Raw genomic sequence first — 11,726 nt, 5'->3', positions numbered from 1 at the left:
GCTTTGGATGAAGGAAGCACAGCCCAGGACTGAGTGGCCAAGGAGAACTGACCCCTCCTGTCTTGTTCCCTCAGGTTTTCCTGCTGGGACACTGGAAAGTGCCAGATAAGCCCCCATGGAGTTTTGGGGACTGGATGTCCCCTCCTCCAATCAGGCCACAAAAACCCCAATTTACATAGCAGCTCCCCACCCCTCTCTTCCTTCATCTCGCTTGACCCTTTGCCTCCCCTGAAGCTCACAAAATACCAGTTCATTTCATTGTGTTTTCATTCACCAGGAAGCCACCCTGTTTATTAAGATGGAAGACAGAGATAACAAAGCAGATCTTCATCCTGTTTGTTTGTTTTAAGAATGAAAGCTATTTCCTCAAAATCCAATTTTTATGTCTTTTTTAAAATGTCTCAGCTTCCCTTTATACTTCTCTGTCTGTCTCTGTCTATCTGTCTCTCTCTCTCTCTCTCTCTCTCTCAGGCCTACATCATGCTCTGTGCCCTTTGCAGTTACCTCCCAAAGAGCTTTGGAAAAAACAAAACCACAAAAGCCTTGCTCTCTCTCCCTTGGCTTCCTGGCTCCATGGCTTCTCTCCCCCCTCCCTCTCTGGCCCGTCCACCTCTGGCTCATCCCCCTCCTTGCAAGCTCTTAGCACCCCACTCAACTGACATCATTCTCTCCCTCCAAACCTGTTTCCACGGTCAAGCTCTCCGGAGAAGCAGATATGGTGCCAGCCTGCGGACACCTCCCCCACCCCCCGGTGTCCTGTGGGTCTCCACCCCACAAACCCGACTACCTGTTCCCCAGACCAGTGCCTGCTCTTGGTCCCCATCCCTCTCAGGGACCTCACCTGTGCCAGGCACCATGGCTGTCAAGCTGCGGCTCCTCCTGCCCTCCGTTCCCTGATCCAGAGCATCACTGCGCCCCAGCACGTCCACCTCCAGAGGTCTCTGGCTTCCGTCCCCTCCCTGACACACCCAGTCATGCCCTCACTGCCTCTCATATGAACTCCTCCAATAACCTCCCGACTAACAGCCAGCTGGGGAACTTGAGACAAATCACTTCACCTCCTTTTCAGTCATCCTCCCCTCAGGTTTGGTATAATGACACTCATTGCAAAGGGCTAGGGGCAGAACCACCTCTGTTCTCAGGTATAAATATAAATCACTTAGCACCCGTGCTCAGCATGTACCAAACAAATGTTTGTTTAAACAAATGTTTAATCCATCTCTCCTGCCCCCCACCCCCATGCCCCTTGCGCCAGCCCTGTTCTCTGGCATGTGGTTTACCCTCTAGAGACAAATCTGATTTCTAGAGTCGTGTTTGCCAAACACACTCTGCAATTTTCTGCTTCTAACCATCCAGCTGCAAAAGTATAGAGTGTCTTTTTTTTCCATCTTAAACCAAGTTGATATTGTATAAAATTATCTGGTTATTTTGATTTTTCTAAAACATTCCGATCAGGAGGATACCTGAATTTTTAAAAATAATTATGCTTTTCTAAAGCTTGTCTCAGGAAGTTTTTATAAAACCAAGTAGAAAGAACTCATTCCCGTTAGGCATTACTCTTCCCACTCTGCTTTTGGAAGGATTTGCAATTCAAATTGAGGATAAACTGTATTTTCACTTAGAAAAACACATTCCCTCTAGCAAGAAAATTCTCTTTTGAAGAAACCCCCCACAAAAGAGCCATATCTTTATATGTGCTACAATTTAACAAGAAAATGCTATTGATCATTTTCTCTTTCTTTTTTCCCATCATCTCTGTAATGATGGACATTTAGAACTGCACAACCTCTCTCTCTCTCTCTCTCTGTCTCTCTCTGTCTGTCTCACACACACACAGACACACAACTCCTTTGTCTTTTCAGATTTCTTCCCAACAAGTCCCCACAAATGACAGAGCTCAGCTTTAATTTAATTTAAATTAATTTAGCTGACATCAGCTTAGGGCCAGCTCCTCAGTGTCAAAATGAAACAGAAATTTGAGTAAAACCAATACTTCAGCTGAACTGTCCTGACAATTGCCGAAATCTCTATATCCCCTAAGAAAACTACTTTCAGATCAATATAGAAAAAAAAGCTCTTTGGTGTGTTAGGTAGAAGGGACAGATGGTGCTGGAGTGTCGAGTGTGGGGGTCAGGAGGCAGACCTGCTGGGCAGGAACCCTGACTGTGCCTCTTACCAGCTGAGGGGCCATGGATGTGCTGGTATCTCTAAGTTTCAGTTTCCTCATCCATGTTTGTTGATTAAATTAATTAACTTGTGTAAAGGGGCAGCCCCGGTGGCTCAGCGGTTTAGCACTGCCTTCAGGCCAGGGTATGATCCTGGGGTCCCCGGATCCAGTCCTGCATCGGGCTCCCTGCATAGAGCCTACTTCTCCCTCTGCCTGTGTCTCTGCCTCTCTCTCTCTCTCTCTCTCTCTCTCTCTGTCTCTCATGAATAAATAAATAAAATCTTTTTAAAAAGACTAACTCATGTAAAGCAGTTAGGATAAGGCCTGGCACATGCTAAGGGCTCAGAGACTATAGGAATTATTATTATTATTATTATTATTATTATTATTATTATTATTATTCCAGATAAAATCAGTGTGGTTCCAAGTACTACAAACCTGGAGGCAGTATAACATAATGATCAGAGACTCTAACTCAGACAGTCTGGGTTCAAATCCTGATTCTATCACTCACTAGCTGTGTGATTCTGGGCAGGTTGACTCCTAGCCATTCTGTGATTCAGTGTAAAAAAGACATTAAAGAGACACCTGGGTGGCTCAGTGGTTGGGCATCTGCCTTAGGCTCAGGGCATGATCCTGGAGATGCGGGATCGAGTCCCACGTCGGGCTCCCTGCATGGAGCCTGCTTCTCCCTCTGCCTGGGTCTCTGCCTCTCTCTCTCTCTCTCTCTCATGAATAAATAAAATATTTTTTAAAAGGCATTAAAAATTGTACCTACAACAAAAAACAAAACAAAACAAAAAACCACCACCAAGAAAAACAAATTGTACCTGCATCATGGAAATATGAAGAGGGAGTAAGACAATGTGTAACTTAACACATTATAGTAAACGCTCAATAAATTTTGTCTGTTATTTTTCCTTGCATTCTGCAAAAATAAAGTTAATTAACTGCTTCCTCAACCACACGGAGGCTTTCAAAATGGTAGATTTTCCACTTTAGTTGATGAAGAGCCAAGTTGCCTCACAGTGCACCTGCGATTCAAAGTGGCAATCGGCACAGGTGGGCGGCGAGGCCCCTTAGACCAAAGATGGTTAGACATGCTCACTCTTGGCGATTGGCCCCCGGAGTGTGGGCACGTGACCTGAGCTCGGCCAGTCAGACACTGACAACTGGCAACTCGGTGTCTTTTTTTTTTTTAATTTTTATTTATTATTTATGATAGTCACAGAGAGAGAGAGAGAGAGAGGCAGAGACACAGGCAGAGGGAGAAGCAGGCTCCATGCACCGGGAGCCCGACGTGGGATTCGATCCCGGGTCTCCAGGATCGTGCCCCGGGCCAAAGGCAGGCGCCAAACCGCTGCGCCACCCAGGGATCCCTGGCAACTCGGTTTCTTAAAGCCAAGAGAGGGGGATGAGTGGGCGTGGGAAGGGTGGTGTCTCCGTTTTTCTGTCTCCTAAAATTCCTAATTACAAAGTCAACACATGCCCTTTACAAGCCGAAGAAGCATCCATAAATATATTCAGAAAGTGTGATTAATCTCTTTGCAAAACATCCCCCTCGATTCTCCTTGCTGATTAGCTAAGTTCCTCTGCAGCTTGTTCTCCCCCATGTCATAGTCATCCCTCCAGGTCATTGGATGTCTATTGTACTCACTCTACTATAGCTCCAGACTTTTCCATAATATAAATGCACCACAATTTTTTCCACCCTCCACTTGGACAGGAACCTTTCAGATATCCATGACACTTGTAAATGCACATCCTCATTGACCCAGCAAGCGGAGTTTCAGGAATCAATCCTACAGAAATAAAGCCCTAGCTTGCCCATAAGACTTCGTGTACGAGGATACTTACTACATGTTACTTGCAGCATCAGAAACTGGAAATAACCTAAATGCCCCACAATCTTCCCTGATCTATGTGGTTTATTGCATTTGGTTTGGGGAGGGGAGAAAATTCAACTGTGAAAAATACTTAATGAAAACCACTACTCAAACCCAGGTGAGAATTGGGAATTTTAGATTCCTTCCAACGATGAAATTTGAGACGCTTTTCATTTTCGTGGATTCGGGGAGGCAGGAAGAAAAAACAAGATGCGTATGTCAAGGTCGGATTACCACAGCACAAATGGGTCGTTGTTAGGTCTGTATTACCACATGGACAGCAAATCTGAATCCTCAGACAACCCAAGCTCAAGTTTTGCATCCATCCAGCGAGTCTCAAACTACGTTATGCATAAGATTCATCCAGGACTCTTGGCAAACTGAGGGTCAGCAGGTCTGACGGGAGGCCTGAGATGGTGCACCTTTCACAAGCAACAGGGGGGGGGGGGGGACCACACCTTGAGTTGTAAGGATTTGATTGATTCACATTTACCATCTGAACTGAATACCCCTCATTTGTCAAATAATGTGGTTGGTGAGGGTGGTTATCCATGTGAGTTTTCCCAGGTCTATCACCGTTTTTGCACTGGAAGTCCCCAGTCTCAGGCAAACCAGACAACTGGATTAGATCAGAGTCACAAACCTCAGAGGCTGAAAAATAATATAAATGAATGAAGTGGGTTAGTTGGAGACTTTGGCAAACAGAAGAGCTTAAATGCCCATTTTCTAAAGCTCTACGTAAGATTCTTAAACTTGCAACCTTGGCCTAGATGACCCCTTAGAAATTCTGAGAAACTCTATAATAGATTTTTTTCTGATGTAGCTGTAAGTGTCCAATGGTGATGGACACAACAAAAATATTTGAAATCAATGACTGTCCAGAAATGAGATGAAAATAGTTTAAAGAGGGGCACCTGGGTGGCTTGATGGTCAAGCATCTGCCTTCGGCTCAGGGCGTGACCCCAGGGTCCTGGGATCCAGTGCAAGTCAGGCTCCCCATGGGGAGCCTGCTTCTCCCTCTGTCTGTGTCTCTGCCTCTCTCTCTCTGTCTCTGTCTCTCATGAATGAATAAATAAAATCTTAAAAAAATAATAAAAGGAAATAGTTTAAAGAGAGGGCAGAAAAAGGGTCTACCTGTCCATTCAAAACCTGAGTGTGGTAGCCAGCCCTGAATGATTCTCACTTCCGGGTTGCCACATCCAGTGGCTGTCTCCCACACCAGATAGGGCTAACCTGTATAATCGATAGGGTATTGTAATGACATCTATACTTCAATATAATTTTTTAAAAATAGGATATTGTGGACATGCTGGGGTTTGACTTCCTAGGCCCCGTCATAGAGGCTTCGGTCTTACTGCTTTTTAAGATCACCTGCTCTGGGGGAGGGCAGCCGGCATGTTGTGAGGTTACCCAAGCAGTCCTGTGGAGAGATTCACACAGCAAGGTATGGAGGCCTCACATGACAGCCGTGTGAGGGGGCCCTTTTGGAAGTGGATCCTGCAGCTTTAGTCCAGCCTTCAGAGGATACAGACCAGCCAACACCTTAACTGAAATCTTACAGAGACTTTGAGATGGAACCACTCAGCTAAGCCACTTTCCATCAAACACTCTGAAAATTCCCTGAGGACCGAACACCTAAGAAATTGCAGACTGGCAGCCAGCAGGGCCATAAACGAGTTTTATTCTGCCTGCGTATTTTTGTAAGGTGAATTAGTGACCAATTCTAGAAACCAGGTTGTGTTCCCATGCAAATCTGGATTTCTAGCACCTCCTGAAAATTAGAAACACTTTTTATTGCTACAGATCAAGGAGAGGCCAGGGCAGAACAGCCCCTGCCCTGCACACCCACTGCCTCCTGCTGTCTTCCTGGCCGGTACCATGTGTGAACATTACATGCTGGCCCTCCTAAGTCTGTGATCCTTGACTTAGAGATCAGAAACCTTTCCACCAGGGATTCTCAAAGTGTGGTCCAGGGACCAGCAGCAGCACCTGGGAACTTGCTAGAAAGAAAAATTGGGGGGGGGGGGTGAATCCAGAAATTCTGGGGTGGAGCCCAGTGATCTGTATTTCAACAAGCCCTCCAGGGGATTCTGATGTATGGAAAAGAAACACTGTTTCGCACAAAATAAGGTTTCTTGCTTTTGGCCACTGTGTTAGTCTTCGAGGACTTCCATTAAAAAGTACTACAAACTTGGTGGCTTAGAAGAGCAGAAATTTATTGTCTCACAGTTCTAGCAGCTAGAAGTCTAAAATCAAAGTGTCAGCTCCCTCTGAAACTGGAGGGGAATTCTTCCTGGCTTCTGGTGGTTTGCCAGCCTCCTTGGGCACCACTTGGACTATAGACACAGCACCTGAGTCCTCCATCTCTGCACGGTGTTCTCCACGCGAGTCTTCACATCATCTTCCCAATGGGGGTGCCTGCTTCTGTGTCCCGATTTTCCCTTTTAATATGGAATCCAGTCATTGGATTAGGGCCCACCCTAAGACGTCCTGTGAAGTCCGTTATCTCTGTAAAGACCCTGTGTCTGAATAAGGTCACGTCCGTGTACTCACTGAGGGTTAGAACTCCAGCATATTTGGGCAGGAGGGGGGGGAAATACAATTTGACCACAAACAAAAACCATTTTCTGCTATTCAGTAGAGGAGACTCAGAATGCCTGAGGATCCGGCTCTGCCAACGGGCGCCCGTGCCCCCCGCCCCCCAGCAATGCCAGCAGCCTGTACCCTCTGCTAGGCTTCGGGTCAGATCCTTGGTGGCCACACAAGGCCAAGTTCTCAGACGTTCGTGAGGGCCCAGGCACCTCCAGGGACACAGTGAGGAGCAGGAATCTGGAAGCAATTTGATCTCAAATAATCTGCTCACCTGTCCTTTTTCCCTGACACATAGACAAATAAACAATACATTTTTTTAAATTGAGGGCTAATCATGCAATGTGCTGAACACCGGCCTGCCAGTCCCAATCCTCTGTTGTGACTTTAAATCTCTTTGAGCCTCGGATTTCTCAGGTGTCCACGGAGGGGCTTGCATGACCTGTGCGTGATCTCCCTTCCAGCTCTAAAAGTCCGTGACTAATTGACACTGAAAGATCTTTCCATCTCAGAATACCCAATCCCCTCTTCCGTCATTAGGGAGGCCACGGACACTGGGCAGCATGACTGTATTTAACAAATCCATTCACGCGCTCCGTCAAGAAGCTCTCCTCATAAGCAAAGCACCTCGCCCTCTTTTCACAAGGCATTGGAGTTAAGGGACCCCACTGGTGACTTGAGCTAAAGTCTTGAAGCGTCTCTGGTCAAAAGGGAGCGAGTGGCTTTCCACGCCCTCGCCGGCCCGGGGGCGGCGGAGGTACCAAGGCCCTGTGGTCAGCGCGGGCGGCGGGGCTTGGCGGGGGGTTGCGCCGTGAGAGCTCTCGCCCAGAAAACCCACCACGTAATCCGGGGCTAAGTTTCCACCCTGTCCCGGGTTTCTAACTCGAGCTGACTCTACTTCAAAAGAAGGAAAGCTTGTTTGGCCTCATACCCACGAAGCGCCGGTTTCAGGAATGTGACATGCTGTTAAACCGCAGCCGTGTAAGCTTGCGGCCGCTGAGATGTTCCAAGGATGGAAGTTTCACTTTTCAAAGAGAAACTTGGCACCGCAAAGCTGGAGACACAAGGTGACGGCTGTTGGCCCCAAGAAGCCGTCTCCCCGCAGCGCACCTACTATGTGTGGACCTAACGGGGTGGGGGCGGGGAGGTGGAGGAGGATGGGCTCAATTTACAACCGTGACACACAGTTGCTGCCCGGGACCAGTTCGCAGGAGGCAGAGGGAGAGGACAGCTGGGCACAGTCCAGGGCTGGCGCCCGGCATCGCGCAGGCGGGGGTGGCAGGGAACTACCCCGGAAGCCAGGTCCGTGAGTGGCCGGCATGGCACAGCGGGGAGAGGCCTAGGCTGCTGGAGCAGATGCAGGAGCTGGAGAGCGGGTCCCCAGCAATCAACACAGGGGACTCGGTGTCCCTGTCACGACTCACATCAGGCCCCCTGCGCCCCCACCTTCACATCTGGCTCCGAGTTTCAGCAGGATGGTCAACAAGAGCTGCTGAATGCCATTGGAAGATGATGTGGGGGTGTCCTGTCTCCTTGGATTGGAGTTAATCTGCATTTCAAAGCAAAGTCGGTATCTGGGGAATGAATTAATACAGAATCAAATCACAGAGAATCACGATTCTTTAATTTGGTAAAGGAACTTGGAGGTCACTTAAGCTAACCTCTCGCTCCGCGCCCGAATCCTTACAGTGGATTAGTTTTCCAGCTTCTGTTTGGATGCCTCCACTGACAGGGAGCTTGCTTGTTCATAAGGTAATCGGTGTCATTACCAAAAGGCTCTAGTTGCCTCAAAATGTTTTCCTTATTTGGTGCTAACTTTTTCCTTTAACTTACCCTCCTAAGTGCATGCTCTGTCCTTTGAAACAGGCCTGGACCTGTATTTTCTGCAGCAACCCTTTAACGATTTGAAGGCGGGGCCACCATCTAAACAGCCCTGGTTCCTTGCATGGTACTTCTGTGGGATGGCTCCTGGTCCTGATTAAGGTCATCTGAACCCTGCCTGTGTCCTTCAAGAAATGCGCTCCTCCCTTCCCCAAACTGAGAGCCATTTTCCAGAGACACTGAGAGCAATGGGGGTCAGAGTGTGGGCAGTGTGTGGGCAACACTGGAAACCTGAGCCAGCTAACCTCAAAGACCACAGATGATGGCCACTTCAGGAACTAAATAGTGATCCAGATCTACCCATCCCAGGGTGACACTTTCAGAGGAGCCCGGCAGCCTTGACCGGGCCAGAGGCTGAGTACATGCAAAGTTTGGGAAGTTTGTAGCCTCTCACTGGTTGGAGTAAAAGTGGGCCCTGGGCTAGAGTCCGTGGATGCTGGATTTCATGGACACTGGTGGGGAAAACCACCGGCTGCTGAGAGTGGCATAGGAGGGAGAAGCCCGCCCCCTTGTGGACCTCTGGGGGGTGGCAAGGTGCAGAGAGCACCTTGAGACCTCACAGGTGAGGGGCCTGGGGGAGCAGCCACTTACTGTCACTGCTTCCATTTTACCAGTTGCCTCTGGCAGCCTGCAAAGAGACGTGATCTGGACTGTCACAGGGTAGGAGAGTGAGAGCAGGGGACACAACAGGAAGTTAGGACATGGAGACCCCTTGCTCCAGTTGTCTGACTACAGAAAGTTGGAGATAAATCAGGCAGGTGTTCTTAGCTGTTGAAAAAAAAAAAAAGATGGCAGGAGGTGTTTTGTGGTTCTGCCACTTGCTGGGTGACCCCAGGCAAACCACAGTCCCTCACTGGGCCTCTCCAGGCTGACCTGGGTGAAGGCTGCATCCCTCTGAATGCTTGCACCTTATGGACCTAGCTGGAGGCGTTCACATACCAGTTCTGACAATAGTCTATCATTAGTGGCACCACCCCAATGACTGAAGACAAGAGGCGGTGGGAGGTGGCTGGGGGCAAAAGCATATGTGAAACAGGAGGCAGAGGGGACCGACTTAGCCAGCTTGGCAGGTCACCAAGGCCCTGGAGAGTGCGGTGTCCTTCCAGTGTGCCAAAGGAAGCCCCAGAGAGTCATTTCTCACAGTGGTCTCCCCTCTTCCAGACCTTGGGCCAATTCTACCTCTAGAGCAGTGACCTCCTCCTCCTGAAATGCTTCTGATGTCTGGGTCAGAAAGCATGCTTGCTGGGATGCCTGGGTGGCTCAGCAGTTTGTCGCCTGCCTTCAGCCCAGGGCATGATCCTGGAGACCCGGGATCGAGTCCCACGTGGGGCTCCCTGCATGGAGCCTGCTTCTCCCTCTGCCTGTGTCTCTGCCTCTCTCTCTCTCTCTCTCTGTCCCTCATGAATAAATAAATAAATAAATCTTAAAAAGAAAAAAAAAGAAAAGAAAAGAAAGCATGCTTGCCCCAGCCAGACGTGACCCAGGCATACTTCATGCTCAACATGGCAGCCCACAAACATCACTCGAACACTCCTAAGCTGCCTTTACTCAGCACTAAGTGTATTATGGAAGATTGTTTTTAATGTTATTTTCTTTCTTTTGTTTTACTTAAGATGTTATCATTTGAGAGAGAATGAGTGAGAGGGAGCATGAGCGGGGACGGGGAGCGGGGGCAGAGGGAGAGGGAGAAGTAGGCTCTCTACTGAACAGGGAGCCCTATGCAGGACTTGATCCCCAGATCTGGGCTCATGACCTGAGCCAAAGGCAGATGCCCAACCAACTGAGCCACCCAGGCGCCCCTTTAACATTATTTTCAAAGTGGCTTCTGCACTACTCTGTGATCAATGAGCATGATTGGGCTAAATGTAACCTGGGAAATGCAAGCCAGAAGCGCTTTCCTCAAAGCTCTTTGGATAAAAAATAGAGGTGGATTAAAAATACTGAATTATATGCCAAAATGGTTCAAATTTTTTCTGCACGATGCTCACAGAGACACTCAGTCATGGTGTCACTGAAGATGTTATTTTAAAACACTTAACTGTCCTCTGGCAAAATGAAAGATATTGAAACCCTTATAAAATGGCCTTTTTAAAATTACCTGAAATAATGTCTTCAAGCTTGTGTGCTTCTAGCTGGAAGCATCTGGGGCAAATGTTAGGAGGGGAGGAGTCATCTTGCACACCAAGATGCACTAAAGTTTTGGCTAAAACTAAAAAAGCCTGCAATTTCTCATTTTTTTTAAAAAAAAACCAAAAGTATTGTAAGGTTATTATAAGACATTTTAAGTTGTTACGTAAACACCCCTTAAAAATTAGAGGATTCCAGGAATAAGTACAGTCCAAGTTCTACCTAAAACATAAAGTCAGGTAGAACATGTAACTCTAATTGTAGACAGAACCCTTTTCAAACACCTATATAGACCACCCAGTTTCTGCAGGATTGCCAAATTCTAAAATTGTAATGAAAATTTTAAAGTCCAAAACCTACAAGCCATCAGAGGTTCAGTAAGCAGATTGTGCCATTTCAAAACTGAAAATGTGCTTGCATAAGCAAGTCACCGGGGCTAACCTTTCTGGATTGGGAGTCTGGCCTTCAGTTCAGAACATGGCTATGCCAGGGTCAGAAATGTGACCAAACTGCGCTTTCACGGAGGTTAGCCAAGGTTCACAGGGTCATGACTGGGCCATTTTATCAGTCATGTCAGGCTCACACCCTATTGCCTGGCATAGATAAAAACTTTATCTGTCAGCTAGCTAAATCTACTCCTCCTGCCTTTATTTTCAATAAAGAAAACCTGGACTAGCTTATCTAAACCAGAGGCTGGCCTCTTCCAATACTGTTTTCATATGCAACGTCTGCTCTCATTTTGGTAACTGTCTGTAATCAGAGTGATCATTCTCCTACCTGAAACCTTCAGAAAAACAGTGCTGGCACTATGCAACAAAGCAGATTTATTATGTTTATTAAACATAATAAGTGTATGGCTGAAGGTGTTATGAGTATGATCGTTCTCAAAGCATTACCTTTTCAAACTCATCTTTCCCTAAAGACAAGCAAGCAAAAAAAAAAAAAAAAAAATCTAAAATGAACTTTGATAGATTTTCCAAACGGGGTATCTAAACCATAGAAACATTTACAAAGTTACCTTTGGACTAACTCAGAAACACATACATTAGATTTTCTACTGAGGATTCAGAGAAATA

Source organism: Canis lupus, chromosome 28 (genome assembly GCF_011100685.1).
Source record: "Canis lupus familiaris isolate Mischka breed German Shepherd chromosome 28, alternate assembly UU_Cfam_GSD_1.0, whole genome shotgun sequence".
Lineage (NCBI taxonomy): Eukaryota > Metazoa > Chordata > Mammalia > Carnivora > Canidae > Canis > Canis lupus.
This window is presented reverse-complemented; position numbering follows the sequence as displayed.